A 16,132-nucleotide genomic window follows, 5' to 3' on the forward strand; every position below is an offset into this window, starting at 1 on the left:
AATACCCCATCGATCAGCTCCACAGATATGTCCGGATCCTCTTGGGAGGCCGGGTGAAGGGACCGTTCCGGGTCCTCGGGTTGTGGAGGAGGGTTGTTTATCTCCCTTACATCCTGGCGCAGCTCCTGCGTTGAAATCGCTAGACTGAATACTTAACTATGGGAATATGAAATGGATGGGCGAGAAAGAGTGTCCACTTACCCAACTCGAAGGATTGTACATAGAAAATCCGCCCTGCGGGTTGACGCGGAGGAATTCCTCCTCTTCTCCCTTGTACAAAGTGGATAAGATCTTTATTAGAGCAGCAACCGATTCTGGCCCTTTACGGCCGCAGTGGGTGACGTCATCCTCCCCGTTGAAATCCCACATGGGTTGGCCTCTATACTGAAGTGGCTGCACCCCCCGCATAATGCATGTGCCCATGACCTCGATCTTGGTCAATCCAGATCGAGCTAACAAACTTATCCGGCTCATCAGGTAAAGAACGTCCCTGTCATCTTCCTCCTGGGGGCTCCGAGGACACCAGCTCCGGCGCTTCTTCAAAGGAGCGTTGTCGAACTCAGGGAGGCCGATTCGAATAGGGTCCGGGAGGGGGACGTCTTCTATATAAAACCATTCTGAAGGCCAGTCTTCGGACGTATTCTTTGGGGTTCCGGATAGATATCCGGTCCCGGCAATACGCCACACTTCGGCTCCGCCCACTTGTTATATTGACCCCTCCTGAGAACGGGGAACAAGGCAGAACAGCTTCTTCCACAACGCGAAATGAGCCTCACAGCCCAAAAATAGCTCGCAAAGGGCTACGAAGTCCGGGATATGCAATATGGAGGCAGGCGTAAGGTTGTGCAACTAGAGCCGTAGAACTCCAGGAGCCCCCGGAGAAACAGATGAATTGGAAATCCGAGCCCTCTTACCAAATGAGGGACAAGGCATATCCGCTCTCCCTTGGAGGGATTGGGAAGGCTCTCCGCTTGCTCTCCGCCATTATAGGTGGCGAGCCCGGCTCGAACCGGGACCATGTATGCTAGGGGAAGAAATCCCTTGGTCTGAAGCATCACTAATTTGCTGTGCGGAACGGAACATCTCTCCCAATCTCCAGGCTTGGGGCTAGGGGAGCGAGAGGAGGAGCTGCGTCGACCGGCCATGATGGAATGGATCTTTGTCGGGTGCGCTCTGATGAAGGCTCGCCAAGGGAGGATGGTGTGATTTGGATCTGAATCCTCGTCTCTTTAATAGGAAGCTCATTCACACAGCTAGGGGGGGGGGTAAATGTAAAAACATCCTGGCTTTTCACATTCGCTCGACACGTGGAAAGTGGCCATTATTGGGCGTGGAAGCCAAGGAGCGCAACATTCACAAGAAGCCGAGCACTATTTAAATAGGTACACGGAATTTGGAGAGGAACCCGCCTTGCAATGCCGAAGACAATCTACGCGCCGGACTCGTCGTCATTGAAGCCTGGTTCGGGGGCTACTGAGGGAGTCCTGGATTAGGGGGTGTCCGGATAGCCGGACTATAACCTTTGGCCGGACTCTCGGACTATGAAGATACAAGATTGAAGACTTCGTCTCGTGTCCGGATGTGACTTTCCTTGGCGTGGAAGGCAAGCTTGGCAATACGGATATGTAGATCTCCTCCCATTGTAACCGACTCTGTGTAACCCTAGCCCTCTCCGGTGTCTATATAAACCGGAGGGTTTTAGTCCATAGGACGAACAACAATCATACCATAGGCTAGCTTCTAGGGTTTAGCCTCTTTGATCTCGTGGTAGATCTACTCTTGTACTACCCATATCATCAATATTAATCAAGCAGGAGTAGGGTTTTACCTCCATCGAGAGGGCCCGAACCTGGGTAAAAACATTGTGTCCCTTGTCTCCTGTTACCGTCCGCCTAGACGCACAGTTCGGGACCCCCTACCCGAGATCCGGCGGTTTTGACACCGACACTCCCCCTTACCAAAAGCTACATTTCCCATGTTTCCGCCTTACTTTCCAAGTGGAAACCTTCACTCCTTGCTTGCAGCGCCGCCTCCTCGCGGGCGACCCTCCTTCACGCTGCTTGGCCTCGTCGATCCAGGTAGGTAATCCACACCCGACCCCCATCCTCCTCCTCCTTCCACATCCCACATGCCTCGACCGCCGGCGCGACACTTTCCACCCAAATCACCGACCCCTCCCCCAAATAAGCGCCGCCCTAAGACATGGTGCACGCAGTATAGCCAGGAGCTCAAGGAGCAATTGACAACGGAGAAGCAAATCACGGCCGCACGCGCGGATGAGGTCGCGATGGTTTCCATTCGTGCCGACCCCCAGATCTTGGAGGAGCACCTCACCGTCGAGGCCACCGTCAATGCCTCGCGTGCCGATGTCGCGACGCGGTTGGCTGCTTTAAACAATAGTTCATGGCATTTCCTCGAGGCCACCGTTGGTGCCTTCGACAAAGACTGCGAGGTTTTTTCTCAGCGTGCCCGTGCTTACCTCAACTCGAGAGCCAACAGGTTGGTGCCCTGAGCGGCTCAGGCAACTCACTACTACGACGAGGGCACCCATCATGTGGAGGCCTCGCCCTCTTCCATGTCCAAGGAGCCAATAATCATCTATATCTCCAACGATGAGGAGTAGCTTGTGTTATTAGCTCACTATAATGACCTATGTTCAGTTTGCTAGCTACGCCGGTTAAGCATGCTCGGTTTACCCGTTGCATGTGTTGCTCCTGCCTTTCCTTAAAAAATTCTAGTGAATAAATGTTTGGTTAATTAGTTTGCTCTAGTGTATATGTTCTATATGTCGTGCAATGTGGTGCTCACTTATTAACTATTTAGTTAATTAGTTGTCATGTTCATTTAACTCTTTGGTTCAATTATGCAAATGTGATGTTCAATTCTTTAGGGTGCAATTTTGTATTGTCTTCCATGTGAGAAATAAATCAAATTCATCTTTACAAAATACATGAGAAACAAATACAATTGCTTTATTTCCAAGTTGTCAAGCATGCTTGGTTTGGTTAACTGTCTGATCTTTTGGTATGTTATATATATTGTGCAATGTGGTGCTCAGTTAGTGTTTGGTTCATTTATTGTGGTGTTTAGTTAACTGTTTGGTTCAATTCTGCAATGCGATGTTCAATTATTGTGGGTGCATTTTGTTATTGTATACCATGTGAGAAATAAATCGAATTTGGTTGTACTAAATACATGAGAAACGAATACAATTGCTATATTTCCAAGTTGTTAAGCATGCTTGGTTTGGTTAACTGTCTGATCTTCTATTAGGAGTATGTTATATTGTGCAATGTGGTGCTCATTTAATGTTTGGTTCATTTGTTGTGGTGTTTAGTTAACTGCTTGGTTCAATTCCGCAATGCGATGTTCAATTGTCGTGGGTAGAATTTTGTATTGTTGTGCATGTGATGAATAAATCGAATTTGGCTGCACTTAATACATGAGAAACATGTACAATTGCTATATTTCCTAGTTCTTAATCATGCTTGGTTTGGATAAATGGGGTTTCCATGTGGCTCGAATTAATTTGATGAATCCGCAGTGTGCTTAATTTTCATCAACATATTTTACTGGTAGCATGCGAACCCTCACTTAACCTGATCACTAACTACCTTATATATGTTGCAGGGAAACAATAGGAAGCATTGAGGTTTATAATCGAGGTTTGCACATGGATGGTCCTTTGTTTAATATCACATTACTGTGCAATTGCAGGAACCATTCTAATAATTAGGTTTTTAACAATTTGGTCTTGCACATGTAGGTCCTGTTGTCAGAGGTTTTGACCCACTGTTCGACCCTTTTTGCATACGGGGAAATGAGTTGTCCATGAATATCAGTCAAGTCAAGAAACTCAGAAAGATTGTTAGGACAAAGAATTAGCAACAAAAAACAAGATCTTTGTCTGCACAATGAAGAAGACATCAAATCACTACAGGATGGTACTAACTGTTATACCTTGTCTTTTTAATCCCGTTGGGCCATTTCAAATCTAGAGAAGATATTTATGCAGATCCTTGTTTCCACGCCTTTCCAAAGTAGTTCATTGATGATTACCTCTCAAACCACATGTATGGTCAGGAGGGGAGGAAGGTATTCATACAACACCCATGGTTCAATATTGAAGTGTTCCTGAAGAGGATGAATGATGGACGGTCAATCATCCACAGGCACTGGCCTAAAGTTGAAAAGACCTTCAATATCAATGAAGGCTGAATATTCGCCTTCCGCTTTAGCAGTTTTCTAGACGAGATTCACTTGTCTATGTACGATCTATGATGCTAATTTTTAAAGGTTATAGATGTTGCATGTGAAACTTGGTGCTGGTGCAGTTGTGTAATTGGGGTAGCTGACTGCTGAAGCTATATGATGTTATACTCTGATGTATTTCAATTATGAAATCCTGCTTCCTTAATATGAAAATGAAATATATTGTGTGCTTAATATGAAATGTCAATTAGAGTAATAAATGGATTAATAATAATAGGATAATTAGCCTGCTAATGGCCGATTAGCCTGGTAATTTGGTTTTTTTATTGCAAACGGTTATTGAGAAAACACCATGGCCAATGACCTCAGGCAACACACACAATTTTTAGGAATAAACCGTGTTGTATCAATGAACAATCACACATGACTTCCTCTTGAAAACTGTTTGCCTTAGGCCACCTTGCGCAAACGTTTATCATATAAAAAGTGTGTGTGATGGACAGCCTATGCCACACAGTTTCTTCTACGCACCATGTGTGATGCATTCAATAACGCAAACGGTAAAATTGTTAATATCGTCTGCAATGGCAACGCTATCACAAACGATTTAATGAGGAAAATTGTGTGTGATGTACATGTGAATGGAAATGTTTTTCTTGGAGTGACTGTGTGGGATGTATATACGAGCGGAAACATACTTCTTGGATTGAGTGTATGGGATGTACATACTAACGGAAACATATTCCTTGGATTGACTGTGTGGAATGTACATACGAACAGAAACGTTTAGCTAGGAATGACTATGTGGAATGTACTTATGACTGAAAACAATTTGACCTGTATAATTGTATTTTTAATACAACTGTACGTATAATCCTATTTGATCGCTCGATCGTCGCACACGACCTGTAACAGCCCCGGAACCATGCTACAATAATCCTCCCCTAATTGTGGCCAAGTCATCATGATTACTATGCAAATTGCCACTTGTCCTAAAAATCAAAGTCAAATTCCAATTTAAATTACAGGCCAAATTTTTTTACTTCTCCAAACGGTGAAACAAAAATGTTTACGACATGTCATAAAATCCCAAGGCATTGGTAAAAATAATTTAAACTATATTTGGATGTTCAATTTGGCCCTGTCAATAATATTATTGGAACATCAGACTTTAACCACACCATTTAAATGCAAATATAATTTAATTGAATTCTGTCAGCGTTCTGGGAACGGGGGTCCCCAGACTTGCCTGCCTGCGGCTTGCGGCGTGGCTCAAAGGGGGGCCCAGCACGGCCCATCTTCATCAACACAGACCCAAGACCCTCGCGAGGGGCCAAGCCTCGCGGGGCGGACGACACGGAGCTTCCTCAGGCACGGCCACATCAGGCTGGCCCGCGAGGAGGCGGAGAGATCAAGGCGAGGTACCTCACGAGGTGACCGTGACACAAGCCATGACGACCAAGGGCACCAGGCGGGCGCCAGCCCGCGCAGTGTCCTCCTTTCCTCTTTGGTGCAAAGGGAGCAAGCGCAGGCGAGAGCATCAAGCAAAGGCACCTGTTTCGGTGCAACGAGACCAAGACCAGTCCAACGGCAAGGAGGAAGTCATTGTGGAGCCCAAGCCAGCGTCACCACCAGAGCCTTTGGCAGGCGAGGACCAACTTTAGTCAGGATAAGTGTACCAGATGTTCCCCTTCAAAATGGCCAACTGTTGGCGCCCTTCCCGCTCAATATTTGGGAAGAGGCCCAGGGCCTTTGCCTATAAATAGGACTAGCCACCCACAGGGTAGAAGGGATGGAAATCGGAGAGAGAGAGAGAGGGGTGACTGAACTCCTCCTAGCAGTTCATCCCCTCAGCCAAGAACAGACCCTCGCGAGGCTGTTCTTCCTTGTATTGCTCATCATCATCAGCCCAAGAGGCAATCCACCACACCACACACTGGAGTAGGGTATTACACCACAACGGTGGCCCGAACCAGTATAAACCCTATGTCTCTTGTGCTGTTCTTTCCATAGCTTAGATCTCAGCGAGGCGGAGGGGTGCAGGTAGGTAGAAGGCGAAATCTCCGAGCGCACCCCAGTGTTCGAACCTCAAGGGTCTGTCGGAACCCGAAATCCGACATTTGGCGCGCCAGGTAGGGGTGCGCCGGAATTCGTCTTCCACCACCCCGTTCTCCTCCGACCATCGCGTCCATGTATGACGCTCGTCGGGCCCGCGCTGAGTGTCGAGCCGCTCTCGCTTCCTGCGTCGCCCAGACGGCTCCTGTCGGCGGGCGTCCTCGCCGTTCCCCATCACCTGCCGTCAACACCTCCACCGGCCCGGCGGGGGACGAGCAGCAAGCGTCGTCTCAGCATCCGTCCGTGCGGCAAGACGGCCGCACCGCTACTCCCTCGCTCACCCCAGCTGGTTCTTCATCCCGCGCGCTCCGCGCACCCATGGAGGCTCGAGCTGCGCTCATCGCGGCAAACGAGATCCTGCGCTACCGTCCCGTCGACGACGTCTATGAAGAATGTCTCGACCGCGTCGCCGAGCTCGTCCGCGCCGCAGGGGGCTCTCCTGCACCGTCCGTTCCGCTGCACCGCACCCCGCCCCGCGCGGGCGACGAAGCTCCGGCGGTGCCCCGACCGCCTCCTCCTCAAGAAGGCGCCATGGCTCCAAGGCGCGTGGCCCCTGGGCGGAACCCGCTCCGTCAGGTGCCAGCGCGGCAAGAGCAGAGCTGCCAAGAAGTCCCTCGCCCGCAAGAAGCTGCCCGGGCGCTCCCTGCTCCAGCACGTCGCGACCATGCTCCTGCTCCCGCACGTCAAGACCCCGCGCTGCTCCCAGCTGCAGCGTGTGGGGACATGCAAGACCAAGCTCTCCATCACCCAAGGCCTCCCGTGGCCACAGCAGGCTGCCGTGCCTTCACCACCGAGCTACGCAACGTCGCGTGGCCCGGCAAGTTCAAGCCAGACCTGCCTCCTCGTTACGACGGCACGGCCGACCCTGCGGAGTTCCTCCAGCTCTATGAGATGGGCATCGAAGCGGCCGACGGAGACGAGAAGGTCATGGCAAACTGGTTTCCCATGGCGCTCAAGGACGGGGCCCGCACCTGGCTCCTGAACCTGGCTCCAGGCACGATCTCCTCCTGGGACGAGATGCGCACCCGCTTCATCGCCAACTTCCAAGGCACTCGCGACCGGCCACCCGCCGTGAGCGACATGCGCCGCATCAAGCAACAACCCGGAGAGACCCTGTAGAAGTACATCCAGCGCTTCAACAACGCACGCCTCAAGATTCCCAAGGTGACCGAGGAGGCCATCATCTCAGTCTTCTCCGACGGCGTGCGCGATGTCAAGATGAAGGAGGAGCTGGCGATGCATGAAGACCTATGCACTTCCTTGGAGTTGTTCAACTTGGCAACCAAGTGCGCCAGGGCTGAGGAAGGGCGTCTCTCCCTCCTCGAGCTGCCTGCCGCAGACCCAGAAGAGAAGAAGCCCAAGGCCAAGGATGTGAAGCGCAAGGGGGCTGCAGTGCTCGCGGCAGAACCAGACACCAAGCGGGGCAGAGATCAGCCCGAACCTTCCAAGGGCAGTCAGTACTGTGTGTACCACGACCTCCACACCCACAACACCAACGAATGTCAAGAGCTTCGAGCCGTGCGAGAAGGAAGGATTGGCCGTCGCCCCGACCGCGGTGACCGAGGCTACGGTCGAGGAGGAGGAAGGAACGCAGGACGCTGGGAAGACCGCTGCTCGCGCCAAGGGTGGCACGATCAACCTCGCGAGGATCGCTGGCAAGACCCGCCTCGCGAGGGAGACTGGAGGGGTCAGCCTTGCGAGGATCGCCCGCCAGGCAACGCAGGCCTCCCTCCGCTGCCGCCGCAGCCAGGGAGAAACAAGGACCGCCATCAGGACAAGGGGGCTGGGGGCTTCCAGGAGCCGCGTGCGATCGCCTGCATCCTGGGCGGGGCTCAAGCCCTAGCCTCTCAACGCATCTTCAAGCAGTTCGCCCGCAAAGTGAATGTAGTCCTCCCCAAGCTGGAAGCCACGCGCCCTCTCAGGTGGTCGGCGTGCGCCATCACGTTCAGCTCAGCAGATCAGCTCAAGTGTGCGGCCACAGCCGGAGTCCTCCCGATGCTTTGTTCCCCAATCATCAGCAACGTGGTGGTCAGCAGGACCCTCATCGATGGCGGGGCAGGGCTCAACGTCCTGTCCGTGGAAACAGTCAACAATCTCCAAGAGCCCTACAACCAGCTTCAGCCAACCAAGCCTTTCTCCGGAGTCACCGACGGCTCCACGGTCCCGATTGGGCAGGTCCGCCTCCCTGTCACCTTCGGGGCACGCGACAACTACCGCACCGAGCTCATCGACTTCGACGTCGCTCACATTCGCCTGCCGTACAACGCCATCCTTGGGTATCCAGCGCTGGCCAAGTTCATGGTCGTAACTCACCACGGCTACAACGTCCTCAAGATGCCAGGAAGTGGCGGAGTCATCACGGTGCCCTGTGAAGAGAAGGATGCGGTGTGTTCCCTGGAACGAGCCTTTCAGGCCACATCGCTAGAAGACCCGGATCGCGGAAGCAGGAGGCTTCCCGAGACCGCCCCAGGAAGAAGAAGACATCGTCCGGCCCGGCCCCTCAGGAGGCAGGCCCCTCAGGGACCGCGCCTGCCCATGGGGAACCTCCTTCCATCACATAGGAAAGCGCGCCCGGCGCCCTCCTCAGGCAGGGCTCGGGGGCTCTCCCTTGGAGGGCCACCGACCTGGCTAAGGTCACGAGGGAGGCGCTTGGACACCACATGGAGGCGTGTTTCGAAGCACGTTTCCCTCAAGGAGTAAGGCAAGGAGGGCCAGACCCTCAGGAGTTCGTCAGCAAGGCCATTCAGGAGCTACAGGAGTCAAGAGTCATGAAAGGCGGCCGCCGCCTACCAGCTGTGGCTCCCCATCCAGGCGAGGATGGTGGGTTGCGCGTCCGCATCGACATACCAGGGCTCAATCGAGTCGCCTCTCTGGAGCGCCTCTGGCCCTCACGAGTGGGGCGCTGCGAAGGTCCACCCCACAACTATGTTCACATGCCTTACGGCTTGCCGAACACGGCTGCCACGTACCAACGCCTCATGAGGGGCATCATGGAGGCTCAAGAGGCCAGGCGTTCCGCAGCCCTGGCGGAGATGGAGATGGTCCGCGAAGAGCCACCAGTGCCTCCGGAGCCTCCCGAGGCCCCTGGGCCTGGGGGCTCGTGAGGGTCGGCTTCCGCAGCCCACCGAGTCTGCTACACCAACACTCCTTCATCCTCAACATCATCAGGTGACATCTTTCAAGTTTCATTTCCAGCTGGGAGCGCCCCCCAGGGCTGCATCATTCCCAGGCCGCGTGGGTCCGTCCCTGCGGCATGTATCCCTTTTATTTCATGTTGTTAGCTTACTTTGTTGGGGGCGCCCCACGGGCTGCATCATCCCCAAGTCGCTCGGGCCTGACCTAGTGATGTCCGCCCGTCTGCACCATCCCTGCGAGTTCCGCGGTCAAGTTCATCAGGGGCATCGTGAGCCGGTTCGGGGTGCCGAACCGCATCATCACAGACAACGGTTCACAGTTCACCAGTAACCTCTTCAAAACATACTGTGCTAACCTTGGAACGCAGATATGCTACGCTTCGGTGGCGCACCCCCGAAGCAACGGCCAGGCCGAGCGAGCCAACACAGAGGTCCTGAGGGGCCTCAAGACCAGGACGTTCAAGAAGAAGCTGGAGGCCTGCGGCAGAGGTTGGTACGACGAGCTTCAGTCCGTGTTGTGGTCCATCCACACAACCGCGACCAAGCCGACTGGAGAGACCCCGTTCTTCCTGGTCTACGGAGCCGAAGCGGTCCTCCTTCACGAGGTCAGATGTCGCTCCGCGCAGGTCCTGGCGTTCGACGAGGCGCAGCAGGACGCCATGCAGGGGATGGACCTCGTGCTGGGGGAGGAACGTCGCCGAGAAGCCGCGCTGCGAGCAGCGAGGTAACAACAAGCACTGCGACGATATCACTGCCGCAACATCCGCCCCAGAACTCTCGAGGTAGGAGACCTCATGCTCAGGCGGGTTCTCTCCAGGGAGGGACTGCACAAGCTCTCTCCCATGTGGGAGGGCCCGTTCAAGGTTGTTCATGTTTCCAGGCCCGGCTCCGCGCGCTTGGAGACTCAGGAGGGGGTGCCGGTCCAAAACGCGTGGAACATCCAGCACCTCTGGAGGTTCTACCCCTAAAAAGGCCCGGAGCCTGTGAAGAAGGCGAATGCCTGTGAAGCTGTCGCATTTTGGAAAAGGCCCAGAGCCTGTGAAGAAGGCGAATGCCTATGAGGCTGTCGCGTTTTGGAAAAGGCCCGAAGCCTGTGAAGAAGGCGAATGCCTGTGAAGCTGTTGTGTTTTGGAAAAGGCCCGGAGCCTGTGAAGAAGGCGAATGCCTGTGAAGCTGTCGCGTTTTGGAAAAGGCCCAGAGCCTGTGAAGAAGGCCAATGCCTGTGAAGCTCGCTGCCCATGACACTCTCACGTAATAATGAGTTGGGGCTATACATGCCCCGGAGTCTCAGGAGCGCCGGCCTCAGGCCCTGGGGCTCCCTCCCACGCCCAGTGGCAGCACTTAGCTCCGCGTTGGTGAGAAGACGTCGAAGACTAGATTAGGTGCCGGACGCGGCTTTTTCATTTGCTTTCCGCAGTTGGCTTGTTCATTCTCATTCGAAGTTTTATTGAAGCTGTTGCCGTCCTTGGTTTGTGGTTCTTCGACTTTTCACTCTCCTGCCTCGATTTCTCTTATGCAAGGCCTCGCGAAGGGGGCAGCCGAGCGCCCTCGTGAGTGTTCATGTCCTAGTCGTTCAAAGGTTTCACGACCTGGGTCCATTACAGGAGCACCCCTCCAGTCTGTGCCCCACGGGCACCGCGACACGAACACAGGGCCTGGGTCGGTCGCCCCCCCACGGCTGGGGCCGGGAACTATCCACGCACGGGCACGTAGCCGGAAGGCACGATAACGGAAGCAAAGCGATGATTAACAGCAATAACCCAAACACGCCCCCGCGGGGCTCCACGCTACTGTCTTTTTACGCAGGAAAAAGGAAAAGAAAGAACAAATCAGGCGCAGCTCGCCTCACACCGGCCTGCAGGGAAGACTCGAGCTGCCTCCGGGGCTCAGGCAGACTCCCTCTCGCGCTTCACCGAGGCGCGATGGCGGGCAGACACGCTACCACCTCCCAAGCAGGTACGACGGTGTGGAGGCTGACCACGGCCACCGCTGGAAGAGTCGCCGCCTGAAGAAGAACCCGTGAAGCTTGGGGAACCCTGAGCGCCGCCAATCACGCGAGCGCTGTCCTCTCCATCACCACCGGGGCTGGGTTCCCGGCCACGGTCGTCGTCCTCAGGGCAGCACCCTGCGCGGCGACCATCTTCCCCAAACACCCTCACGTAGAGGGTGGCATCGCCGTCAAACTTGAAGTGTAGGGTGCACCGACGGCTCAGGCCACGCGCGCGGGCAAACGTCTGCCAACCGCGGGTCAAGGCCAGGCTCCCGGCTGCGGAGACCTCCAGTGAAGCCCATGAGGCCCGGCTGCAGCATCCGTCTGCCTAAAGCCAGAGGTCGCCCGGGGCGCCGGCTGGGAGCTCGCCAAGGAGGAAGCAAGGAAGTTGAAGCCGGGTGCTAGTCGGCTCCGCCGACCACACAATGAACTCTGGCAGCACCTCTGCAGTGCAAAAGCGTGGCCTAGGGGAACGCGCGACCGAAGTGCGCCCCCCGGCCGCGGCAGTCCGCCCGACACCGTGCTGGAAATCGTCTCCACGGTCGCGGGGAGCTGCCGTGGTGGCCACAGGATGTTTGCGAGGGCGCCCTCGGCCGCGCTTGGGCGGGGGAGAGGCAGGCTCAACCTGGCGAGCCTTCCCCATCTCTGCGGCCGAGAACCTCCTCGACGGGGCCATGAAGAAGAAGGAGAAGCAAGAAGGATGGACTAGAAGGGCGCGCGCCGTTCCGTACTTATGGCCGGCGAAGGCCAACCGCCAACCTCCACGATCGCAGGTAATCATGACCCGCTTTGCATGCAGGGACTTGTCCAATCCGTGCAGTTCCCAAGGCGCCGTGGGTAAGTGGAGACACCCACGTCCAATCAACCGCCACGTGGCGCCCAAGGCCGCAGGCTGTCAGGGCCCGCGACGCTTCGCTCTTACCCTTTCGCCTCCCTGCACGGCCTAGTCCGGGCGCGCCTTGGGCCCGGGGGCTACTGTCGGTGTTCTGGGAATGGGGGTCCCCAGACTTGCCTGCCTCCGGCCTGCGGCGTGGCTCAAAGGGGGGCCCAGCACGGCCCATCTTCATCAACACAGACCCAAGACCCTCGCGAGGGGCCAAGCCTCGCGGGGCGGACGACACGGAGCTTCCTCAGGCACGGCCTCATCAGGCTGGCTCGCGAGGAGGCGGAGAGATCAAGGCGGGGTACCTCACGAGGTGCCCGTGATGCAAGCCATGACGACCAAGGGCGCCAGGCGGGCGCCAGCCCGTGCAGTGTCCTCCTTTCCTCTTTGGTGCAAAGGGAGCAAGCGCAGGCGAGAGCATCAAGCAAAGGCACCCGTTTTGGTGCAACGAGACCAAGACCAGTCCAACGGCAGGGAGGAAGTCATTGTGGAGCCCAAGCCAGTGTCACCACCAGAGCCTTTGGCAGGCGAGGACCAACTTTAGTCAGGATAAGTGTACCAGATGTTCCCCTTCAAAATGGCCAACTGTTGGCGCCCTTCCCGCTCAATATTTGGGAAGAGGCCCAGGGCCTTTGCCTATAAATAGGACTAGCCACCCACAGGGTAGAAGGGATGGAAATCGGAGAGAGAGAGGGGTGACTGAACTCCTCCTAGCAGTTCATCCCCTCAGCCAAGAACAGACCCTCGCGAGGCTGTTCTTCCTTGTATTGCTCATCATCATCAGCCCAAGAGGCAATCCACCACACCACACACTGGAGTAGGGTATTACACCACAACGGTGGCCCGAACCAGTATAAACCCTGTATCTCTTATGCTGTTCTTTCCATAGCTTAGATCTTAGCGAGGTGGAGGGGTGCAGGTAGGTAGAAGGCGAAATCTCCGCGCGCACCCCAGTGTTCGAACCTCAAGGGTCTGCCGGAACCCGAAATCCGACAAATTCATGATGACCCCAAACTTTGTGGACAATCCCATAATATTGCAAAGTATTTTTGTGACAAGTTCCACGTTTAACAAAATTCATTAGGAACTCAAAAGAAATACAAAGCAGAGAGAAAATAAATGACAGAAAAAGAAAAAAGAAAAATACTATAGACCAACTATGCTAATGGGCCAAAAGTGGCCACAGTGCGCGTATCCCAGCCCACCGCCAGCCTTTCCCTTACCTCCCACTACAGGAGGCAGAGGAGGTGCATGGGGCACATCGATGATGGCCATTGTCACAGCCTGATTTTTGGCCCTTTCTTTTTCTTTTGTTTTTCTGCGAGTTTTGCTTGAGTTTTCTTTCTCTGTGGCTATGTGGTCTGGAAACTGAAGAAGATGACCTCTTCTTTCTTTCCAGAGTGGCTTGTCGTCCCAAAAACCTTCCCAAACCGTGTCATTTCCATCTTGGACAAAACCCCAATATTCTTTTCGTTGGGATATTTCCTTTTCTACTAAAGGAATAACCCAATTTGCCCTAGGTTGTGAAGCAACCTATATTTCTATCACTCCAAAAATTCCCAAATAATTCTCATAAATTGTTTGGGTAATATATTCCTCAAATATGGCAAACTATTTCCTTTTCCATGTTCCTCATCATGCTCAATTAATTCCTTTCTTATTCTGTCCTGAATGGCAGTTTGTGTAGCAAGTGCCATTTACCTTTTCCCGATGGACCCCAAACTTTTTGGACACCTTTTCATGTCCAAATAATTGCCTCATGCCAAAATTCTACTTAATTTGCCTAGCAAATATTCCTAAGAAATTTTTCAAAGTTCCTGTCTGAGGGAATTGGTTGTGAAGGAAGTGCTAGCTAGGTTAACCCAATTGAGTTGAAATTTTGCATGGTCATTGATATCATCAAATAAAATCCCTCCTAAAGATTTGAGCTCATGAAATGCAACCTTGTGAGCCGAGCATCAATTCTTTTTTTCTGTCCAAATTTTCAGTTAGTGAACCAAGTATATTTTATATTGCTCCATTACTGCTGAAAATTTTCCAGGACCTTATCCTACCCATATAACCTATCTCCACATGATTTGGGCTCATTTTGTTCATCCATTGTCCCTCAGGAATTTTCATAAATTTCTGTCCAGAGAGGTGCTGTATGAAGGAAGTACCATTTTGGCTTGGCCAAATGGCATGCAATTTTTATGGCGCTCTCATATGCCCAAATCACCCTGACCTGCCAAAGTTCATCTCAAGTGGCTTCTCCATGTGAGTGATACTTCATAGTTTGTAGTTTTGTCCAGTCTGGTGGTTTGTACAACAAGTACTAGATAAACTCCTCCTCTTGAGCTTAAACCATGCCATCTTAGTCACCTTAGCGAGTGATCAACCCCAGTCAAAGCTCAGCCGTGAATGCCAAGCTTGTGAGTCACATCAAACAACAAACACCTTGCTGTGCCACTGAAACACTGCAAGCCATATTCACCAATTAAGCCCCTGTGCTCGTTTCTTTCCCTCTTGGCTTTCTCCTTTCTGTGACCTATCGTGCAGACATGGTCGGCTGACCCGGGTACAACCTCCTGCGCCAACTCACGTGGTGACCACCGCCCTTGCACGCCATGGACGCGAGCTCAGCGTCGTTTGCTTCGGGCCTCCTCCTCTCGTCGTCTTCGCGCGCGTGAGCATGTCTAACAGCTAGCACGCGTCGTCGATGTCCTCCTGGAGCCATTTTCCGCTCCGTTTGCTTCCCCGGCGACCCATCCCCGTCGAGAAACAGTGCGCGCCCATGACCGCGTCGTCTTCCACCTCCGTGTCTTCTTCCTTCCCCTGTCCTCGAGCTCTGCCTCGTCTCTGTGTGTGCCTCGTCTGCGTCCTCCCTCGTCGCCTTGCCACCCCTCCCGGTGACCCTTGGCCGCGCGTGCCCATCACCGGAGCACGGACATGTAGCCACGCGCATGCCACCTCACCCCCTCGCCGCTCGGCTGTATAAGCCCACCACAGCCTCGTCCGAGCTCACCACTCATCCTCACCACCTTCCAAAACCCCGCCTAGCTACTTTCCCGAGCTCGAGGGGCTCCCGTTGCCCCCCATTGCCGCCATGGCCGCCTCTGGCCTCCTCCAAAATTTGTGACAACCAAGCCCTCCCCCTCCCTCTTGACCTCACCTGAGGACCGCCTGGACCCCGTAGCTCCTCCCCCAAATCTCCATTCGACGCCGGAACCTCCATAGCATCGTCTTCATCTTCAGCCGACGACCTCCTCCATCGGTGTCAGTGCTGATGCTACCTCGTCCCTCGTCGGTGGCCGTGACCTACCCCTTCGGATGCGGCTCTCTGTTCTGAGTCCATCCGTAGGCGGAGCGCCGCGGGAGGTGGCCTACAGTGCTGGTGAGCCCCGCCGGAGTCGTGCCCTTGCTCTGCCCTGTCGGACGCTGGAGCTTGGAGACGACGACGACGTCGTCGCCCTGCCAGCTGGCCGTCGACCCAGTGGCCCCCACCCGTCAGCCACACAACGCTTGGCCCCGCCACTGCCCATGCAGATTAGTGGAAGCGTACTTCTAGAAGTACATTTTCTTGTGGAGTAAGCGTATTATCCTCATGCTTCAGCCAGAAATGCGTTTTCCCTACTCTGGAGGCGTAATCTGAGGAATGCGCTTTCTGTTTTTCAGCTCAGCCGACCGAAATGGTTGAATAGTGAACGTTCACTCGTTAGCCGCATAAATAAATACTTTTTATTTCTTTTTCTCCCTAACGAACGAACGGTCGTAACTTTTCAGCCACAACTCCGAATGAGGTGAATCCAACGCCCACAT

Source organism: Triticum urartu, chromosome 3A (assembly GCF_056163025.1).
Source record: "Triticum urartu cultivar PI428250 chromosome 3A, HENAU_Tu73, whole genome shotgun sequence".
In the NCBI taxonomy this organism is placed as follows: domain Eukaryota; kingdom Viridiplantae; phylum Streptophyta; class Magnoliopsida; order Poales; family Poaceae; genus Triticum; species Triticum urartu.